The sequence below is a fragment of the Anser brachyrhynchus genome, assembly GCF_964034855.1.
Source record: "Anser brachyrhynchus genome assembly, chromosome: 8".
Classification (NCBI taxonomy): domain Eukaryota; kingdom Metazoa; phylum Chordata; class Aves; order Anseriformes; family Anatidae; genus Anser; species Anser brachyrhynchus.
In genome coordinates this window covers 26,658,019-26,680,526 of record NC_137702.1, presented here as the reverse complement: position 1 = coordinate 26,680,526, position 22,508 = coordinate 26,658,019, and the positions used below count along the sequence as shown (strand labels likewise).

The 22,508-nt window shown below is 39.2% G+C and overlaps 1 long non-coding RNA gene across 1 annotated transcript in view; it reads right to left on the bottom strand.

Moving 5' to 3' along the window:
* LOC308198768 overlaps positions 1–22,508 on the bottom strand; it is a 59,457-nt gene continuing 36,949 nt past the window's right edge. Inside the window, exons 15-21 of the long non-coding RNA XR_013954194.1 lie at positions 17,906–18,047; positions 15,221–15,354; positions 13,885–14,215; positions 11,691–11,781; positions 11,402–11,523; positions 4,438–4,551; positions 1–764 (exon numbers count right to left, since the gene is read on the bottom strand). This is a non-coding gene — a long non-coding RNA (uncharacterized lncRNA). The remainder of the gene's footprint in view (positions 765–4,437; positions 4,552–11,401; positions 11,524–11,690; positions 11,782–13,884; positions 14,216–15,220; positions 15,355–17,905; positions 18,048–22,508) is intronic.

Genomic DNA, 22,508 nt, shown 5'->3' with positions numbered 1-22,508 from the left:
AATACCTTTACTTTTTACATAAAGGAACAGTACATTAGCTTAAATTGAAACATTCAGAGGAAGTTATTACACATTCAGATTTTTTAACAACCTATGAAAGGCTAAAAGTACTGTTCAACAAACAACTGGATAAAATACATTTTAAACCTTTACAATTTGTTGGACATTTGCATTAATTTATTTACATGCCATTTATGTAGATGCAAACCATAATTTTACGTGGAATTGTCCTGGCTCTTGAGAACCCATTCCTTCATAATAGAAGATTCTTCATATTCACTCAGTTAATCTAATGCAGTTGAGATAGGGCAGTCCAATTCCTATGTCCTGACACTTCTCAAAACTAGGAAAAAGTGCATCCACCTTCAAACACAGACTTTGGAATTAGTTTGTTTATGGCATTAAACAAATGGAAATGTCAAGATCCAAACAACTTCAAACTTTCCAGGTTAAAGATCTGGGCTCCCCTAGATTTCAAGTTTATTTTAATAATTACATGCACTAATATAGGTGTGCCTTCCATGGAACAGCTGTACATATATGTTCTTAAGGCTTGGGTTTTACAGGGAGTTAAGTAAATGTATACATATAATCCCATTGAAATTGCCTGGTCCATTGCTGCTGTGTGCAGAGGAAGGTCTCTGGGTGAGCTCCCAGTCATGGGACATTAAAAGCTTTTCTCCTTGAAGCTCTACGTGCTGGACAGGCCCATTCTCGCCTTCGGCTCACGTGTATGCTGGTGGGAAAAGGGCACAGACATATTCCTGAGAGGGTAGGAAAGGATAAACAAGATGTTGAATTGCACTTTGCCAAATGAAAGGCTCAGAGCAGCCAAGGAAAATCTTTTTTCTTTTCCCCTCACTAAATTAGACCTTTATTTTTGTCTTAGACAGTGTGGCTAGCAGAGCTGTAAGGACATTCACAGTTATCATAGTTGCCATCATTCTCTGAAATCTGTCCTTGATTTTATTTTCTGCTCCAGGAAATATTATAGTATTGTTATTTTATCTATCTTAAATAAACCTAAGGCCTGACTACTCATGGTGTAAACAAGCATGACTTCAGGAAAGCAATGCTGATTCATGCCATCCGTGTGTCTGATTCTTAATATAAAAGGGAACATGTTACTAGAGAGTAAACAGAAGCAAACCTTTGTAATAGAAATTCATGTCATCAACATAGACAACCCCCTCCAGTGATCAGCAGGAAAAAAATACCCAAGGTAGATTTACACAGAAGCCACCACTTTTTTTTTTTTTTTTAATGATTTGGATATTGATCATTTTTAATCTTCTTCTCAGAACAACTGGGAGATCTATTATAGCTTGAGCCAGCCATGAAAAGCGGGTCCGTTCTTTAACCTGCACCAATTCACTTGGACATATTTTATATCTCCAGGGATTCAGCCACAAAGTCCATTAGAGCATCAGATGCAGTGAGGTCAAATCAATTGTCCATACTGCAGACAAGGTAACCATCATTTACTGTAATTCTCCCCCGTCATGGTAGAGGAGAGGAAAGGTTAAAAGCTGTATTACCACGAGGCTGCCTCATCTATCTTTTAGTATATTGGTAATACCTAAACATTGCTTAAAGAACTGAATGTGCAATCTTAAATCTATGTTAAACTGGATTTAAAGGTTAGATTGCCAAATCAGAAATTTGCTAATGATATTTTCTTCAAGGAAAAGCAGGAAAAGATACCTTTTTTTTTAATAAGAAAAAGCAAAAAGCTTTAAATATATTGTCACATCTGACAAGACCCATCCAAAGCAATACTGAACATTCATCTCAGAATGACCTGAATGACTGATATTTATCCTTCCCTATACATAGATATATTTACCTATGAAGTAATTTGCTGTCATCTCTTTAAGCTGGAGATGCTACGACAGTCCAAAAACAAAAGAGGAAGTAAATTCAGGATGTATATTTTGCACTGTAAATCAAGTCCTTATGTGTTTGCACTCTAGGATGGGCAATAATAATTGACTGAAGCAATCACTGCTGTGGGAAAACAAACGTCCTGGCAGTGTCGCATCTGAAGGTCAAGTCTGATGACATAGTAAGCACCTGAACTCTCACTGACTCCTGGGGAGGTGGCGGTCGCTGAGCACCTCCCGGAGCTCGCCTGGCGGGGACAGATTTACACAGTCATTGGGTCTGGGGGTGAGGATGCTTTTTCTCCCCCACCTCCCTCTGTTGGGTCTGCAAAGTCATTTATTTCCATTACACTGCCATACTCTCTGGCTCCTCTGCTCTGTGTTAGCTGCATGAAACCAGAGAGAAAATGCAGTTCTGTGCTGCCAGAAACCGTGTTCCTCCTCCTTTGAATAATTGTGCTGTCCCTGATTCACTTCACATGAGCTGATGTGTTGCTTGCATGCAGGGGAACCATGCCCACCCCTGCCATGCATGTGAGAGCTGTAGCGCTGCAGCCCAGTCCTTGCAGGACTCTGTTGAAGTGGGAAGCAATAAATCCAGCCTTTTCTAGGTTAATCTTTTCTCTTTCCCTGGATTACTTTAATCCTGGTCTATTTTCATTGAGAAAGTGATTGAATGAAGAGCTACTTAGATTTTACATATTATAGAAATCTTTTCACATCTGTAGAAATTAGGCATTTTTTTTCCTTCTGTCTGAGAAGCTAAGTTGCAGAGCAAACATACACATGCATTTAAAGTAGACCCAAAGAAGTAAGGAACAGAAAATAGTTGCTGTTACTAGTTGCATATCGAATATATTTCTATGGCTGACATACCTTCATGGTATTCACCTTGGGAGAAAATGGGAAGAATATAGGGAATGTAAGAGTTGATGGTGTAGGTTACAGATTAATAAATATTTTTATAATGAAGCTTATTTTTAAATGTTAGGGTTTAGTACTCAGCATAGTAAATTCTAATTTCAGGTAATGTGGGTATTCAGTAACCATAAAAAGAAACTGCTATAAGTTTTGTATGTGTTGAAGGAGAGATAAACGTGCTTTAGATTAGGTGTTACATACCATTCACTTAGCTGCTTTTCCTCTTCTGTTCCCTCTTTTTATCACTTACCTTAACACAGATTCTTTGTGGTTCCTTTTTCTCAGTTTATTTTACCCATCCTTTCTGAATTCATCTCAATGCATGTCTACTCAGAGGTTTTTCACTAATCCTCAGAGCAGTGCAGATTGGCATTGTGCCATAAAATAATAATGCTACAACTATAAATCTATAGTGGGTAACTCCTTACAAAGTTAAGAACCAGAACAGCTAATGTTATTCATTTATATTTTAATAAACAAATTATGAAATACATACATAAGGAGAATGTAAGGCTAAGAAAGAAAGAAATTCATCCCAGAGTTTGGAAAGAAATGAAAGGTTAAAAATATACTTTCCTTCATAATAGCACAAAATTAGGACTGCATGCAGTTTGCATGGTTTGTTGTTTTCCTTGTTCTGGAGTACCTCTCAGATAGCTCGCAGTTTAGCAATACCCTCACTGCTGGTACATATTCTGCAATGCTAATTCAGAGAATGGTCCACTGGGTTATTTAGCTGAAACTGAAGTCTCAAAAGAGATCAGACAAACTTTGCTGTTCTTTGGCTTCAATGGATATCACAGCCCTGCCTGAAAGACCACTGAGCTTAATAGAAAGGATCTGGAAAAATGCTTACTGAAATCAATGAGAGGAAGAGCTTTAACTCCAGTGGTTAACACTTCATTCTGGCCCTTTTCTCAATAGATACAGACATTGGCTCTGCAATGCCTAGTCTTTGTAAGATCAATACGACAAACCTGACTTGTCCAATGGGTGTGTGTTTACTATGTGCTGTGTTAGCATTACAAGTCAGATCAGACTTTTGAAAAATGAGTATTTGATTTTACAATAATTCCAGCCTGTGCAGCAAACAATTTTTTTAAGGAAATCTGTTTAACCAGGAAAATCACTAAGGAATTCCTTAAGAGTTATATATAGCTCTTAGTTGACAGACTTCCTTAAAGAACTCCTTTTTCTATGTCTACAGTAATTAAAATAAAAGTTGTCCTTCGAGTATTTGCTGTTGGCAAGATGTATTTAGTTTAATTTCCTCCAAATGCTAAAGAGCGGTTGTTACGGAGTAGTTCAGTCTTGTGAACATGAGAGAGATTCAGATTCTCAGAATTTGTCATAAAGTAATATACTCAAGCAGACATTTTTGATTCTCCTGGTCACTCTGAGAGAGTGCAGTAATTGCCTGCTCATTGCATCAGCAGTCACTGTCCTGGAAGCCGAGTTAATATCACGACAGCTGTAGCATTACAGACAACATCGGTGCAGGGTTTGGGGGACAAAATTCCTCTCCAAGTAACCAAAAAAGGCAGGACTGATTACAGAAAATGGTGACATTAGACAGAACTGTTCTGAAAACATGCATGAAACAAGCAGAAGTGCATTTGTGAGCAAGTCTTACCCTGGGTGTGGCTTGGGTTATGTCGCTGCTTGACTGTTTGATGTTAAAGATGAAACACAAGAGTTTCAGTAGGAGGTTACCAAGGTCATCTCTTCTTTTGAAAAGTAACTTACTCTGTTAAAAGTTGAAATGCTTATTAATGAAAGACATCTTACATCTGTATGCAAATGTTTCCTACAATGCTATATAGGCCATCAGAGGAGACCTTAATTACAACTTTAATTCCTGCTGAATTCCTGATGTTCAGAACATGAAAAAAAGGTGCCAGTATTTGTAACCAAATGAAAAAACAAGTAGCTTAGAAAGAACACACACAACCACAAACCAAACCTAAGTGCTTAATTAAACATCTTGGTATTTGCTTCGGGATTGGATTTTGGGCTGAACTTTCTTGTAACAGTTCTTCAAGGCTGAGGGAAAAGCACGGCAAATGGAGAGTTCTTGCTTTACACAGATCCATCTACTTTGCTTACGAGTTTGTTAACTAACTGTCATCGATGATGATTAAAAGAGCAATGTATATTTCTCCAAACCAGCAAAATGGTGAGAAAATAGATCAAAATGAAACATTACGGTCAACCATAGAGTCAACTGGAGAGGTCCCAGATGACTGGAGACTTGCTAATGTGACACCCATCTATAAGAAGGTCCATAAGGAGGACCCGGGGAACTACAGACCTGTCAGCCTGACCTCGGTGCCAGGGAAGGTGATGGAACAGGTCATCTTGAGTGCAATCACACAGCATGTGTGGGACAAACAGGGGATCAGGTCCAGCCAGCATGGGCTCATGAAAGGCAAGTCCTGCCTGACCGACCTCATCTCCTTCTTTAACCAGGTGACCTACCTGGTGGATGAGGAAAAGCCTGTTGACATAGTCTACCTAGACTTTGGCAAGGCCTTTGACATGGTCTCCCATGGTATTCTCCTGGAGAAGCTGGCAGCCCGTGGCTTGGACAGGTACACTCTTTGCTGTGTTAAAAACCAGATGGATGGCCAGTCCTGGAGAGTGGTGGTGAATGAGTGAAATCCAGCTGGTGACCGGTCACCAGTGGTGTTCCCCAGGAGTTGGTGTTGGGGCCCATCCTCTTTAAAACCTGTATTGATGATTTGGGTAAGGGAACTGAATGCACCCTCAGTAAGTTTGCAGATGACACCAAGTTGGGGGGAAGCGTCAATCTGCCGGAGGGTAGGAAGGCTCTGCAGAGGGACCTGGACAGGTTAGATTGATGGGCAGAGGCCAGTGGGATAACATTCAACATGGCTAAGTGCTGGGTCCTGCACTTTGGCCACAACAACCCCATGCAGTGCTACAGGCTTGGGGCTGACGGCTCGAACGCTGTGCAGAGGAAAAGGATCTGGGGATGCTGACTGATGCTCACCTGAACATGAGCTGGCAGTGTGCCCAGGTGGCCCAGAAGGCCAATGGCATCTGTCTTGTATCAGGAATAGTGTAGCCAGCAGGAGCAGGGAGGTGATTGTTCCCCTGTACTCTGCTCTGGTGAGGCTGCACCTCGAGTGCTATGTTCAGTTTTGGGTCCCTCAGTACAAGAAAGACATCGAGGCCCTGGAGCATGTCCAGAGGAGGGCTATGAAGCTGGTGAAGGGCCTGGAACACAAGTCCTGTGAGGAGCGGCTGAGGGAACTGGGGTTGTTTAGTCTGGAGAAGAGGAGGCCCAGGGGACCTTATTGCTCTCTACAACTACCTGAGAGGAAGGTGTGGGGAGATGGGGGTCGGCCTCTCCTCACAGGTAACTAGTGATAGAACTAGAGGGAATGGCCTCAAGTTGTCCGGGGAGGTTTAGGTTGGAAATTAGGAGACATTTCTTCTCAGAAAGAGTGGTCACGCGTTGGAATGGGTTTCGCAGGAAGGTGGTGGTGTCACCGTCCCTGTGGGTGTTTAAGGAAAGGTTGGATGTGGTATTTAGGGAAATGGTTTAGTGGGTGGCATTGGTGGCTGGGAGGCGGTTGAACCAGATGATCTTGGAGGTCTTTTCCAACCTTAATGATTATCTAAAAGATCTTCTACTTTACCACATTCCCAGTTTAAACAAATTTGTCAGATTAATTCAAGGTTAAATTTTCCAAGATTTTGAAAGATAGAAAAACAGTAGAAATATTTCCATGAATTAGACGAAGAAATCTATTTGGTTTTGTCCTCAATGCCCTCACTTCCAACTCTGAGTTCAGAGTTAATATACTTTGCTGCTGAATGGAAATCCGAAAGGGAAATTGGCTTCAAACAAAAGTGAACATAACCAATTTATTTTCATTACTGAAGTTGAGGAAAATGCAATATGTGTGAAAGGAAAAAGTTATATTATTGGAATAGGAAACATTTATTTTAAAAAAAGTAAAAAAATAGGAAAAACGAAGAAATTAGATGGTTTTTAAATACAATTTTTAAGTAGGCAAGGTATCCCTTTCAGCACAGTGTGGGATATAACATTAATCTTAATTGTCTGTAATCTAAAAAACTGTGTATGTTTCCTCATAAGCACTTTCCTCATAAGATTTTGCTACATTACCTCATTTTTACCCACAGAAGGCAAACTGCTAGATTTTTGGAGACTGCTAGCAATGTTTTTATTCCTATGACAATTAGTTCATTACTAATCTTGACCATCTCTGCAATGAACTCATGAAGAACTTTAATATTAAGAAGCACCTTATAAATCATTTACAATAAACCTGAAGGAATATTGAGCATTTGTAAATATGACCTCCCTTTGCAGGATTTGTCTGTCTTTTTTTTTTTTTCCCTGAACCTTTCCTCTAATTATCTTTAAATCTCCATGAAAGTAGCTAAAGAAACTGGAACTGAGATTTGTAGTAATATTAGTCATTTTACTAATGGATATTCTATAGCTTGTCCGTTTTTCCACTTCCTCTTACCTGGTCCCTTCATAACTCAGACAGTTAGACAGACTCTTAATACGCTTTGGTTGGAGCCAAGGGGTCTTACGAATGTAATTTATACAGTAGTTGTTGATTTAAATGGCAAAACCCCCAAATCTTATGCTTTTTAAAAATGTAAATCTATCTGGATCTCATTAACAGAGGTTCTTGACTACAGTAGAAACTCTTTCATTTTTTCAAAAACTATTCGTTTTATTCATGAGATTCAGCTGTTGTTTTCCAAAAATACTGTGGAATCTGTTGGTTTTTGTCCAGTGGATTCAGCCTAGAGTAGATTCTAGATTAGTAGAATGTAACAGTAGATTTATTTTAATTCTGAGACCAAGAAACTTCTAAGCAGCTATTAAAAAAAAAATAAAAAGGTTAAAAAGGGTAGCTGCATATTAGAGACAAAACTTTGCCCATGAATAAAAAGCTTTGCTACTTTACTATTCCATTCTGACTATGGAAATCAAAACACAGCAAGTTTGCCTTATCCATAATATCTAGAAAAGCTATGTGAATGAACCTACATTTGGGAACAGCTGAGGATCTCTGATGGTAAAAAAAATTGTGTGTTAATTTGTGGATAAAGCTATTCTGATAAAGGTTGTCACATTGTTTATTAGTGGAGTCATAACTTGAGGAGCTACAAGGTTGCACTGACCTACTTCCTGCATAAATTTGGCACTACTCATTGAAGGTCCTAAATGAGAATTATACTGGTGGTGGAGTATGGTACAGGTTTATTTTATTTATTATATTTTTGTAAAATCCAACAGTATCTACTACTTTACTTTTGAATTTGGGATATATGAGAAGTATGGTAAAGCAATGAAGATGGTGTTTCTTTTTGTCTCATGCTGCTCTGTTTAGCACATTTCTGCTAATGAGACATAAAATATGCAGGTGGGCTTGAGGAGCTCCTATTGATATTTCAGATCTCTCAAGACGTCACCATCTACCAGATGTTGTCGTCATACCTGGCACCTATTTTGGAAGGATACAGGTTTTCTGTTAAGAGGTTTTGCCATTTTAATGCAGAGAAGTCCATGGAAACTGCTTCCTCAACTTAAAGGATCTAACAAGATTCAAGATTTCACTTGTTTCCTTTCCCTTTTATGTTCAACAGTTTATAACTGCATTGCAAGTGTTCATAAAGAAGACAATAGTGCAGTATAATCAGTTCAGACATAGATTACTGGCTCGCATAGTGGCTAGTTTTGAAATAAAAAATGAGGTATGTCTTATTTTGCAGCTACGTATTTTATGAGCAAAGCATGATCTTATTGCCCCCACAGAAATCCCTTGCTGATATCCATACTGTGTCCTGCACTTGGTCTTGCAGCATTTTACTTGCATATTACTAGTTAGTGTACATCTTCAGGTTTGGCTGAGATATTATGAGATATTTGGATAAGCCCCGAAATGAAGATACAGAGCACTAGGCCTGCTCTCTTTTGCTTTTTTTTCCTCACTGGATCATATCAACTTCTGGTTTTAAAATGATGTATTTTGAGGGCAGTATAATAGAGCTGTGAGGTAAAATATATTTTTATCCAAAGAAAGATACAAAATCATGAAAATTATACTGACCCTGCCTTCCTCCCTTCTTTGGTCTTTTTGTCTTAAGCATCTGCATTATTGGAGGACAATACATTAATCACACATCTCACAAGCCAGAATTGTATGTGGCTTGATCAGTTTTGGGGTAAAATTTAGCTAGACTGCCTAAAAATGCTTATTGGTCTCTATGGATTTGTGCTGAATTTATTTAATATAAAGTGTAATATAAAAAAACCTCTCTGCAGTTAATTAGCCTCCAGGTTATTGCAGACCCAAAGGCATTATATTTGAGTTGTCACTGCGACTTGCAAAGATCAGCAGTATTTAACTTTTGTGTAGCACAAAGTAGATTGCATGTGCTTATCTGGCTAATGTTAGTTTGTTGTTTTCAGAATCTAATTTCATTTTTAGTTTTCTTGGCCCTTCAAGTTGCTGCCAAACGTCATGAACTTTGCTGAAATCAGTTATGTTCCACTGAGATAGTAGCAGTTGAAATGACAGCAGCAGTAGACCTTAAGGTTCCTCCAGAATGATGCTTTTGTAGCTAGCGGCAAGATTTGTTTCTGTTACATTATAAACCTAAAACAAATAGGGCTCATTCAGACTCCTTTGGGATTGGGCAGACCTAAGCTTATTAATTATTCCTGTTTCCTAAGGAGACAGCGTCAGCTTTCCTTCATTTGATAATCCTGTTTTCTCAGAAAACGTTTACACATGTTCCAATACCAAGTTAGCAGTGGCAGGAACTCTTTAGTGGTTAGAGAAGTGGCAGAAGGTTAAATCATCTGACTTTGATGTTATGTTGATTGTTTACCCTTAGTGTACAGTAACATCTTAAAAAAATGAAGCAAAGTGGGTGTATTCATTACTGGACAAACACAGCTGACAAGTTAAAGAATATGCGACTCTGTTGAGCTGAGACCAAAGTGCTTCATTTATAATGGAGATTACGGTAAGAACCAAATGAAGTTGTCTAAGGGAAAATGATGTCTCCTGAGCCTTTATTCTGGTTTGGCCACAAGTTAATAACATGACCAGCACTTAACAACAAAATGCAGGACTGTATTATCTTTTAGCAAATGCCAGTCATGTGCAATCCAAACAGGTCAATTACTAGCAAATCTCTGAAGATCTCCTGAAACCTCAGAAGAGTTAGAGATGCCAAGAAAATGTCTAGATGCACAGAGACACAGCAACAGAAATAGGGCACAAACCAATTTGCAGAAATGGAACTTAACCCTTAGAGGGAAGAACCCTGGCTGCTACATATTCATTTCCATTTCATTAAATATTTATGAAGAGACATGCATGTAATGTGATTCTAAATTATGGAATAAGCAAATGGGATCTGTGATGTTTCACTCATGGTTAATCTATCTCTTTCAACTTTTCTGTATCTTGCAGGAGTGATGGACAAATGTGGCTTTTTTTTTCTTTTTTTTTCTTTTTTTTTTCTTTTTTTTTTCTTCCCACTAGCATGCTAGATATTTGAAAATTAACGTTCTCTTAAATGATTCTAAATCAGCACACACAAAATAGAGTGTAGAGGCCAATGATAGCCTATTCTTCAGCTCAATACGCGTGTCTAAGACCTATTAATATTAATGAAACCTACACACAAGCATGTGGGGATAATTGACCCCATTAAATTCCACTTACTCATGAACTACTTCGTAAGGTTTGTTCCTTAGTTATTGTAGGTTTTATCAAGGATGAAAGTTGGAACAGCATGTATCCCAACAGAAGACTATTTCAAAAATAGCTTTGTGAAAATGAAAAGTAAGTACCACAAAGAAACATGTTTTCATCCAGACTTTCACTGTATAATGAAAATAACTTTATCTTGCTTTAAACAGGATGGTAACATTAGATATTTTTCTCTTTCTTTGACTAGCTTTCATATTAAATGTTAGCATATTGCTAGTAAAGTAAAAAAAAATAAATCGTAAACCCAAGTTTTTATATATGGTATGATTTAGTCATGTGCCAACAGGCTTCCCCTGTGAGATACCAGCTAATCAGCACTGGCAGCTCCAGTGGGAACTGGCAGCTCCCACCCCCTAGCACATTTCTGTTTACCTTATTGTTCTGAGACTAGCCATGATGCACAAACATGTATTGTGTTTACAGACAGGATGGTGCACCTCCCTTCACCACAATAGCTTTGGCATGATGGTCAGTGCAGCCCCATTCATGCTTCTGGGTAAGATGGGGTCTCACACTGCCCATGTCCCTAGGCACACGGAAAGGAGACATATTCCTACACTGATGGATGATAGTGTTGTCTTAAGGATTTTGTTTCCATTCGGACATTTGATTTATGTGAATGTCTCAACTGCAGCATTGTGAAGAAAAAAAACCATGCTCAGAAAGCACTGATAGAGGAACACCATTAACTGCATCTGCTCTTACCCCTTCGGTAACAAACTCATGGGAAGAGGGGGAAGCACAAGACAGGTATCTTCCCAGTGTTCATTAGAGAGACTGGTAACATTTACTGACCTGATGTGCTCAGCTGAGATCACCAGAAAGCTTTACTCTTCCTCACATAATCCTAGTCACAGAGTACCCAGGACCCAGGGAAATTCAAAATGCCCGGAGAGTTCACGTGTCTCAGTCCATTCCTGTGGAGCAAAACACTGGTGGGGCTTAATTCTCCACCCACATTTCCCTCCACCATACATACTATACAGATATAATTTGGGGCTGTGACCTTCAAAGATAGCTAAGGAAGGGAAGGATGGGAATGTAGCTAAACATGGGAAGGATGAGCAGTATTTCAAACACATACCTGGAAATCTGGCCTTTGAATTTTTTTTCTTCTGACATTCTGGGAATCTTGTCTTCACTGAGTTTTCTTTAATGTTTTTTTCCCATTCTGTCTGAAAAGGGGAGTAAACCAAGAGAGTTATCCTGTTGTCTATTTAATGGCTTATCTCTAAATGTATGAAGATCACTAAGTTCACTCAAGAGAATGCGTCTAGCATCTCTCCTGATTAGTGCTAAGTGGAATTTGACACTGTAGACAACCATATAAGAATTACTATTTTTTTATATCAAATACATGTTATGTTCTCCCTGACCAGGAATGGCTGACCTCTTTCAAGCTGATCTTTTCTTTAGAAGAAGCAGTCTGTGGCATACAACTGGTTTTGCATTTACATGCAACTGTAATACAATCCCCCCAGACATATAGAGGAAGAAGGAATGCTAGTGAAAGAACTAGTATTGCTGTAGCTAGTTCTTTGTAATAGATACTATTCAAAATAATTTTCCTGACAGTACTGTTACTATTTTCTTGGTAACAATCTCAAACAAATCTCACGAACAATAAGATCAAATCTTTCCCAAAAGGAGCACTCAGACAACATAAGTTGTTGTACTCCTTATTCTTTGTGCACAATACAGAAATTAGTATTTTTACAGTGTTTCACCTGGTTCACCTTTAAAAATCCCCTTGTTCAGAGCTTCAGTGCACCTGAAGAAGGGCCCAAAATCACACTTACCTTCAGCTGAGTCTACACAAGAAGCAGTGTCTCCATAAGCTTCAGACACAATGCTACTTGCATCGGACCCAGAATGAATAATCTCCAGACATGAGTTACTGGCACAATTAGAGCAAGAGCACAGCTGACTGACATACTCAACAAAAGAGCTTTGGCAAAGGTTACAGTGGAAAAGCATATAGAGGAAATGCACTGTTGGCGTTGAATGTACCCTAGTAAAAACAGGACCTACTACTGATTAACAAGCTCAGACTCTGCAGAGCACATACCAAAGGATGAACAATGGCAATAACATTCTGTTATGTCTCCCTATGGCATGCATGCAATTTATCATTAACTTATATTCCATAGGCAGCTCCAGCAGTACATTTTCACAGTCTAATTGATGCATATGAGATTTGGCTTGCAGCTTTCAGAAAAAAATCACAAGCGCAGAGAATTCAGTTCCATCTAGCAAGGAAACCAAAGCCCAGCAATATTAGTTACAACTGCAGTTGTGTATCCAAGGGTGCACATTTAACTGGGCAGCTGGGGTTTCCTCATAAAGCGTAATATCTTGCTGATTTCTCCACAGAGCTCTACTAGATTTGGGAAACGACTGTCTTTTACAAGAGGCAGGAGAACCCCTCTCTGAGGAATGTATTTTTTCCCATGTCAATCATTTTGATTCTTTTTCCAACTTCTATCGGTGTGTTTGCTTCAGAAGTCAGGCTTACTAGTTCTTAGTTCCCAGGGTCACCTCTGAAGCCTTTCTCACAGACTTTCATCTTCCTTTTCCCTACCTGTGGTACTAAGGTCAGTGCAAACAATTGTTACTGGCAATTTCACGAGTACATTCAGAAATTGAGAGTGAATACCTCTGCTTCAAGTGTTGTACTTGTTTGACTCTTTAATCTGTTGAAGTTCTGAAGACACTTCTAGTCTGACAGGAATCTCCCTGTCCTGATTACTGATGCATTTACTTTTCTTGCAATGGCTTTCTTTTCCATAACTGCTCTTTTTACACCTCTGTCATGTGTTGGCACCACCAGTTCAATGGTAGCCTTCTATAGGCTGAGGAAACTAAATACAGTTTTATTATTAGATTTCTATGTTTAGCAAGTCACTCTTAAAAACATTGTTGGCCTATTTATTGTGGTTTTAGTTAGCTTCTATGAGTCTGTGTCTTCACTGGACATGACTTACTTTCTTACATGGCTTTTTACTTCTCATAGCCTTATTCTCTGCTGTTTTGACAGGATAACTGCTTTTGATATTTGAAGAGGTTGTTTAATGATACACATTTATGCTGAACCTTTATTATTCCTTTAAGCAAACTCTGTAAGGACTGTGCTAGCTGCTCCCTTATATATTTGACTTTGCCATTTTAAGGTAAGTTGCTGCAAAGCTGGATATTTCTAACTTTGTCTGTGAGGAGTTAAATTTGAGAATGGCAATATTAGTACATAATTCTTTCCCTTGTAAATAGAAAGTTGGCACCTTAGCTCTGCTGAGTGTCTGACCACTAAGTGGTACTGGCATCCAAGTATCTCAGTTAGTGTCTTACATCATCCTTCACTCCTCACGTAAGCCTCAGCCGCCTTATTTTTGGTTATACTGTCATTCCAGAGCTGAATGGTGCAGCTGCTCACAGGAGTAAGTGGACTACTCTGGCATGCGACCCCGCTCTTCTGCAGCAGCCATGGAAGAACCTTCTTGGGGTTACCCACTGTGAGGTAAGATGCTGGGCACATGTGCTAGAGGAGGCATAGTCCCCAGTGGAAGGAGCTGCAGACACAGATATTAGCTTGAGTTTCCAACTTCTCAAGTCCTGTGAGAAACAAAGGGATTTATTTTTTTTGGTGAAATGCAACTTGTGAGGAGACTTTGAACTCAGTACTTGCATGCTACACTTGACCTGCTGGTTGGGTAACACAGTATGCCATTATCTGATTTCTCCAGTGCTTACAGAAAAAATACTTCATAATAAAAGCATTCACATTCACTCATACAACTTCAGAGTTTGCAGGACTGTTGTGTTTCTAATCATGAAAAACATGGCTTTATTTAGATAATAAAATAGCCATAAATAAAGAGTTCACAGGAGCAGGCTGACAAACTTTTTATATGTTTGGTATGTGTACGGTGATGTAGTTTGTAGTGACAGCACAGTGCTCAGAAGAGCAGGTCATATTCTGCTTCCTATTATACCACTGTCAGCCCAGAGAATTTCCATCGTCTATATTTCAACCAGTTCAACTAAGATAAAGATCTCTACGCAGGATTTCACAGCTTCCTTTTTTTCCCACTGTATTATTAAAAAAAAGGAAAGTACTACAGGAGTCAAATTACTTTCAATATTGTTTCTGATAATAAATAAATGCACTACAAATGGTTTAGTCTTAACCATTACTCATAATAAAGTCATATAAAAGGGCTGAAATAGATTACAGTAAGGTATCAAGCCCTCCTCCTGCACTATTATGAAATTTAGGCATGTGACACAAGGCAGTGCCTATCAAGATGACTGTCACTGGAAACCAGGCAGGGTAGACATGCTAGGTCTCACAATGAATGGGACTTTGGATCAATGCCCCAGCCCTTACATTATTTGTAGCAAGAATAAATAAAGATGGAATTATAATAAAGAAAAGAGAGAGGGCAGTTCTGGGGGGCAAGTGAAACAAGCATTCAAAAAGCACATATACAAGAACGACAAGAAAGAAAGTGGGTAACTGTAAGCTGTGGTGGGATGGCAGAGAGATGGGATGGCAGAGCAGGGTCTGGGACCAACCACAGGCGTGTGTAAATGCAGGCTTGTACTCCCAGCTCTAACCTGCGGAACCGAGTAGCCCAGACAGATGAGCTGGGAGCCCTCCCAGTCCTGGCAGTGGGGTGCTGCCTGCCTGTGCTGGCTGGACCCAGCAGTCCTTGCCAGGCCTGCGTTCCTGTGAGTGCAGCTGCCTTTGTCTGAAAGGGAAAAGAAAGCATGAAATATATCACTGGTTGGGTGGGTACAGCAGGTGATGCTGTAGCCTATGAGTACATGCCAGCCCAAGCCCCATGAGGGTTCAGTTACCTGGCAGAGTAGAGCAGGTGAATTGAAACTGAAAGCCCACGGACAGCAACAAAAGTAGGGCAACATCCGCACATGAAGCCTGAGCAGCTTAGCTTACACTAATGGAAAAAGGGATTTGAATAGCTAAAACCTCCTACATCAAACTGAGATGAAAATACAACTCTAAGCGTATATTTCTCAACTGCAAGAGGACTGGTAGAGAGGAGAAATGATACCCATCTTACTCCTGTCCCGGACAATTTGCTTTTATTCCCCATTTTCTAATAACACAGAGAGATGCTGCTATCTGTCCAAATCACAGTTTTTTTTGTATGTAAACTCAAGAACAACTGGAAACCTGGTTCCAGGCTTAGGAGTGAGATGTATAAACGTACCTTCATGGCACGTATACACAGCATACACATACTTATCCCCAGCCCCCATGTTTCTCTGCTTCCAAGTATCTGTGTTTCATTATGCACCCTCACAGAAAGTGATGGCAAACAACTACACAGGAAAAAAGTTATTTTTTAAAAAAAATCAAACCTGGTACAAGCTGTTTCTAAGAGATAAATATAAAACTGGTATTATATTTTGAACTCTCAATTTATCAAATGCTATACATGAAAGAGCAAAGGGCAGATTCTGCTCAGATTTGTAGCACTGTAAAAAATCTGAAAAATTTGCTATTACTCTGTTCATAAGTACCACAGAAGAATCTGCCATTTTCTTGTAATGGAACTGTATGAAATAATAGAACTTTGAATTTCAGGAACTTGTTTCTCAGTGAAGATTCTCATTTCACAACTAAGATTAGCTGAACTCTTCACCCAGTCCCACAAGAGAGTTGGTGCCCTGCAACTAGACAGGTGGCTTCTGCAGAAGGTCAGCAGAAATGTTCATGCATACTTATTTTTGCACAATATTCATTGATTCAAACTGCTTCTGAGCCTCTCTCCCCCCTTTTTAATAGGAATTTTATCATGTTTTTAAATCTTTGCCAATATCAATGCGGGCAATTTAATTTCACACAAAAAAGTGTGGGAGCAGCAGTCTCAGTTCCCCTGGATAAACACTGGACTACGTGCTGTTTGTGTTTGACTATGTCAGCCATGAGCTCTGTAAGTATGAAGTCCTGCCAGGCCAGACATAAATCTTTTGTCAATGAAAGGGGTACATTATCAGCTTCTCAGCTGTTTCTTTTCTAAACAGCTACCTGAGGTTTAACATAAACATTCAACAGTTATTTAAAATAAAATAAAATAATAGTAAAAGAACACTTTCTCTCATGCATTGAACACTAATGGCAAATCAGAGAGAGCAGGAATCAGTCCTCACTGCAGGTCCCAGATCAATCTAGAAATGTGGTAGTGCACATTTGGACTTCTGAAGAGGCAGAGACTTTAATAACACTTTGGCTGTAATACACTTCATGCCTCTGGAGTCAGTCCCTTGCAGTGAAGGTGCCAGATTAAATCCTGAGAAAACTGGGTAAAACTTTGCTGGGTTAATGAAGCAGTCTCCCCAGGAATACGTTCAGTCCAAGCATGGATATTGGAAGAGAGGTATGATGAACAGGGATCCTTATTCTCAGTGAAAGTATTGTTCCCAGCTATCTTCACATCTAAAAGTATGAAGAAATTAAACTGCTGACCCACCAAAGACCAACAGCTTAAAGGTTCACAAATTTAGTAGCTCTCCATGGAGCCAGTCAATCTCTACTCCATTTTCAACTCCTGTAGATGTTGAATTTGGAATTCTAGACTAACTCCTGAAGTAAAGTAGCAATTACAAAACCCACAGAACTGTGGGGAGTACAGAGCAAACAGGATCCACATTGAGATATGGCTTCTAGCCATCGGGTGCTCTAAACTCACTGAGAGTTTTACCAAGCCGTGCTGGGTACAGAGAGTCAACTGTGCAGGCTTAAGGCACACAAAGGAAAATAGCATGCAACATGCCAAAATACAGAATTGTGCCTTAATCACAGATTTCAAATTTGGATCTAAATTTATTCAAAGCTTTGGAGCAACACTGCTAAAGGAGGCTGGAGAGGGACCATGTTTTCAGGTGGTACCTTTCTTCACGTTTGCTAAGACCTGTGCTTTTTGCCTGATGCCTAAGAAGTCTGATACAAGTATGACAAAAATGATGGATTTATTGTCCTGCTCTAAGGTGCTAGTATCACCCATGTCTCCTCCCAGGTAAACAACCCATCCCTAATTACTTTTTCCCATTAGTCCCAGTTTTGTTACATCCATGCACAACTTTGGTATTTGATACCACCGCAAGGGGAGCTAACCCTTGTGATATGTGCTAGGCACTGTTGGCCTTGTACTAGCCTGCTCCCCGAAGCATCTCCAATGCTCACTCTCAGTTTTCTGTGAAGTTCGACTGTTTCTCACAGAACATCTCCTTGTGTAATTCCTATCAAAACCATCTTGAAATGTGCTAGCTGCTTACCGTGGGATCTGTCATCCTGTTCGGTTCGGGGCACCTCAGGACTCCATCACCTGCCTGCAGCCCTGGGAGTCAGCATTGCAACCTCAGTCTGCTGGCGTGCGAGAGAAAGGTGTGTATTCTGCTGGGACTAAACAATTGTTAACTGCAATAAATAAAAAGTAAAACTTACAAAGTTTGTGGATTGAAAGTGACAGCCTTTTCTCATGCTGATTAGTTTCTGATCACTTACGGAATGAGTTATTAAGTGGCAGAAGAGGATGTGCTATCTGGTCACAAATAAAGGTAAAACCTTCAGTAAAATGAGAGCTTGAAAGGGTCATAAAGATGTTTGTGATCAGTCTATGGAACTGGAGGTAAGAAAATTACAGTTCAAGAGAAATGTCTTTGAGTGGGGAAGAACAGAAAACTAAATAAAACCACAGTGTTTGTAGGAGCTGTAGATAAGATTATATGCATTGGATTTACATAGGTCCTCAGAGGAAAATAAAAACATCTCAGTGTAAACAGCAGCTACAACAGCAAAGTGGATAGGCTTGGAAGCATAGGTCTTTTTATATGCAGTTTGGAAAAACAAGTTATGCATACATGATTTGTTGTATTTTTGTTGTAGAAGGCTTTAACCCATTTTTATGATTTTAGGATTAATAAACGTTATCCAAGTCAAGCATAAAACAAGCAGCACCTCATGCAGCACACTCACTGGAATTTCCAGTGTATTTATCATTTTCTACTGGGATCATGGTTATAGCAATGATTAGAAAACAATATGGCAGGAAACTCTTGATGTTAAACATTTGAGTTATATATCACAGATTGTCTCAAATTCTCTGACTTTTTAGATTTAAATCTTTTCAAAGTTTTCCTGAAGCTTTTGGCACGTTTTCTGCAAGATATGTACAAGAGAGACAGAAGAGTCATGGAGGACTCTTGCTTTCTGTTATTGTTTAAATGCTGATGCTTAAGGTTTAAATTTACAGAGAACAAATCATTCTACATCAAAACTAAGGTGTTGCATGTTTATTTACAGACCAAGCTCCAGTAGTAATGTGCATTTGTCATGGAAACTGATTTGAATTTAATTCTAAACCCTGTTTTGCACCAGGAAAATGTGAGTTTCATTTTACTCGTCTCTGTTTTCAATTATAATTTGACAAAAGAAATAACTGCATTACCTATTTGATTTGCCAGAACTTTATCCCAGCACCACCTGTTGAGCCCTCGGCACTCGAATCCTGACATATAGCAGAGAACAAAATTATGCAGTTGGCATACTAACTAGTAAGGATGCCAACAAAAGCATAATATAGCCTTTGTACTCAAAGTACAACAAAATATATATTAAGCTACCAACTGCAAAGGTTTAAGAAAGCCACATTTAATTATACATGAACGTATCTTTCCAACAACTAATTCAGTAGAAAAATGGTATGGAAGTTAGAAAGGACCCCTTTTGTATGATTTGCTTTGGTAAATACTGCAAGCGTAAAATAAATAAAGTTTCACAATACCGTAGTAGATTTACATTAGAGATGGCAAGAAGATAGCCAGTTAGTTTATACAAATAGATGGGTTCAACGCTATCAGCTTCTCAGTTTAAACAAAATGCCCCATGTTCATTTCTAGTGGGGGAGCTGATTAACACAGCCCTGGTCTCCCAGGAAGGTAGAAGAAGGGACTCTTAGCACTAGCCCCGACCAACACCTCTCTTCTGCCAGCGACTGGGACCAAAGGAGTAAGGATCAACTGTGTCTCAGAGACTCTGTCTCTTTGCCACAAAAGTCATCACGATTGCTTTCCTGGCACCAGAACTCTTCTGACCCGAGGTCTGCACAAAAGAGTGGGTAGAACTTGAAAGGAGATAGGATGGGCCGGTAGGGATGAGGCAAAAAACACCGCTCCCCAGTTCTGCAGAGGTCAGAGTTGCTCTGTGCAGGGGTCTCTAAAGTCCACTCCTGTCAGGGGGCTCATGGACTCAGCTGCTGTGGGAATGGGCTTTTAACCAGGATGTGAAGACGATGGGTTCAGTTTTCCAGGGCCCTGACCTTCCTGTGATCTTTCCCAGACAACAGCTGCATCTGCCCCTAGGATGGGCTTTACTTCCCCAGAGTTTGTCCAGAAATAAGAGTGAGATCACTACAGACTTCATAAGGGAGTGTTTTTAAGTACTGATGACAATGACAATTTACAGATTTTTGTCACCCTCAAAAGCCTAAGAACAAATTAAATCTGGAAATCTGACTGTAGCATTGCTACTTCAAAGAGACTGTTGGCCAGGAAAATGACTTTGGATGGAAATGAGTATGTTCCAAGGTAGGAGAAAACAAAGAATGTAGTCTTGCTCCTGCTCACCCAGAAATCACCACAACTCCCCTCATAGAGAACCAAGGATGAGGACACGGTGAGGCAGAAAGCGCTAACTGACATGCAGGGGAGGGAAAAGAAGGTTGGGAAGCATAAAGAGAGGTTAATTGCCAGTTTTCCAGTGTTGCAGCAATTCTCCTGATGCATTTGTGCAGGGCTGAGCACAAAGGTTTTGATGTCAGCTAAGGCTCAATATTAGAGTATAAAGTATAAATGAAAGACCACTAAAACTTTGTATAAGAAACCAAAATGCTGTAAGTTAAATAAAATATCTAGAAAATCTTTGAGAGAATTCATTGTTGAGACAATGAAGGATAGCTTTAAAATAGCTTGGAAAAAAATAGCTAGCTTTGCAAACAAGCAAAAAAAAAACCAGCTGTAAATCACAAAGTAACCAAAGGATTTTACTTACTAAAGCAACTTTTGCACTATAAGCTATTTAGCTAATTACTATCACCTCAATGGATAAAGTATCTCCTGCTACCTGTTAGCTATCACCAGACACCATGTTCTGGTATACAATTCTTGAACAGTATATATGCAATCAAGAAAGTTCAGTGAGTGAGAAAAAACTCAGAGAAGGTGGGACATTTCAAATTGTATCCAGAAATCTGTAGAATAATTATGCATATGAATTAGTTTCTTAGTAATATATCACAGTAACCAGCATTCAGCATAGACTGGGGAATCTCTGCCTTTGGAGGGTTCAACTTGACTGGACACAGCCATGAGCAACTTGATGCAATGAGACCCGCTTTGAGCAGGTGACCAGATGACCTCCAGAGGTACTGTGCAGCCTAAATTGTTCTGTGGTTCTAAAACTGACCTAAAGATATCAGATTTTTTTCCTTTAAAGATGTTATTAAGTTAAAAATAACTGAAATGCAACTTTATCTCTTATGTATTTCAAGGTTGGAATTATTTATTTACTATTAATAACTGTTTAGAAATTATATCTTTGTAATCCATAAATGGTCCTACTAATGCACAATGGGTGCCAATGGTGTAATCCCAATTAGACAATAAGAAATGATTTGCTAAAACGCTAAAATGTTGGCTTGAAGCTTAGACCAATATCTTAATTATTCTAGGCTGAAAATGTAAAATGACAATTGTTAATGAGAAAAACTTCTCCACAAAGTTGTAATAGCAACTGTAAAACACTTGCTAAGAGATAGACCACATTTAGGAAAGCCAAATCTAGATGATCTTACCTTCTCAGTTCCAAATATCCTTTGTGGTAACTACATTTCGTTTAAGAAAATAAGACCACAGGAAGTACACACATAGCAGGTAGTTTGGCATCTGCCACTTCTAGACTTCTCAGACGTCTAGCAGCCAAGAAAATGTTCCAGCATTTAATTCATTTCAGATAGCTGATCCAATGTAATCTTTACTCTTGAAGTCTTTAGATGAAATATCTGGATAGTGTTCCAGTAGGGCACTAAATAAGCCTCTTATAATAGAATCCCTCATCTTCTCCTAATTTTTCCCTTGTTCAAAATAACTACAAATTCTGAAATCACATCACGGAGCTTTGATGATGTTTCTCATAAACCGCTAAGAAAACTTATTCCAGAAAAGCACAGCATTTTTTTTTTCCTTCTTTACAAATAGCCTCACAAAGACACTGAAAAGACACTGAAAATACTGGGACACTTCCTTGTCTGTCAGAGATGCAAGGAAGCTGCAGGTGGATAGATCACAGCCTGAGAGCTCTACAAGGGACTTTTTCAGGCTCAACTGTGCTGTAGGCAATGTAATGAACCCATCTGGAATATTTTGAGGATATCATTTCAGCTTTAAATTGAAATTTTTGCATATAAAAGTCATGAAAATTGTGAAAATTTACAGATAGATTACAGTGAGCTCTGCAAAAGGCAGCACCTTTTCAGGCAATCTTTGAGGTCTGCTCTGAGTAACCCAAATGCCCCAGATATGCTCAGCTGTGTAGTCTTTCAACACGTTATTGCTTCTAGTCCTGTGTATCATTATGTAAGGTGGGATTCACTATTGAATTTAATTCCATTTAAATCTGGACCACTTTGGAGAATTAATAATTCTGGAACTAAATATCAATGTTTCTCATATTGAGTACTCAGATAGCACACACACATACTTTAGTAGAAACCTGTGATCCTGGGAATCCTTTCACTTTAAGCTTGAGTTTGCCTGTCAATGAAGACGACTGAGGTCAGCTGGCTTAAAATGACTAATCTATAATCTACACTTCCTGAAGGGA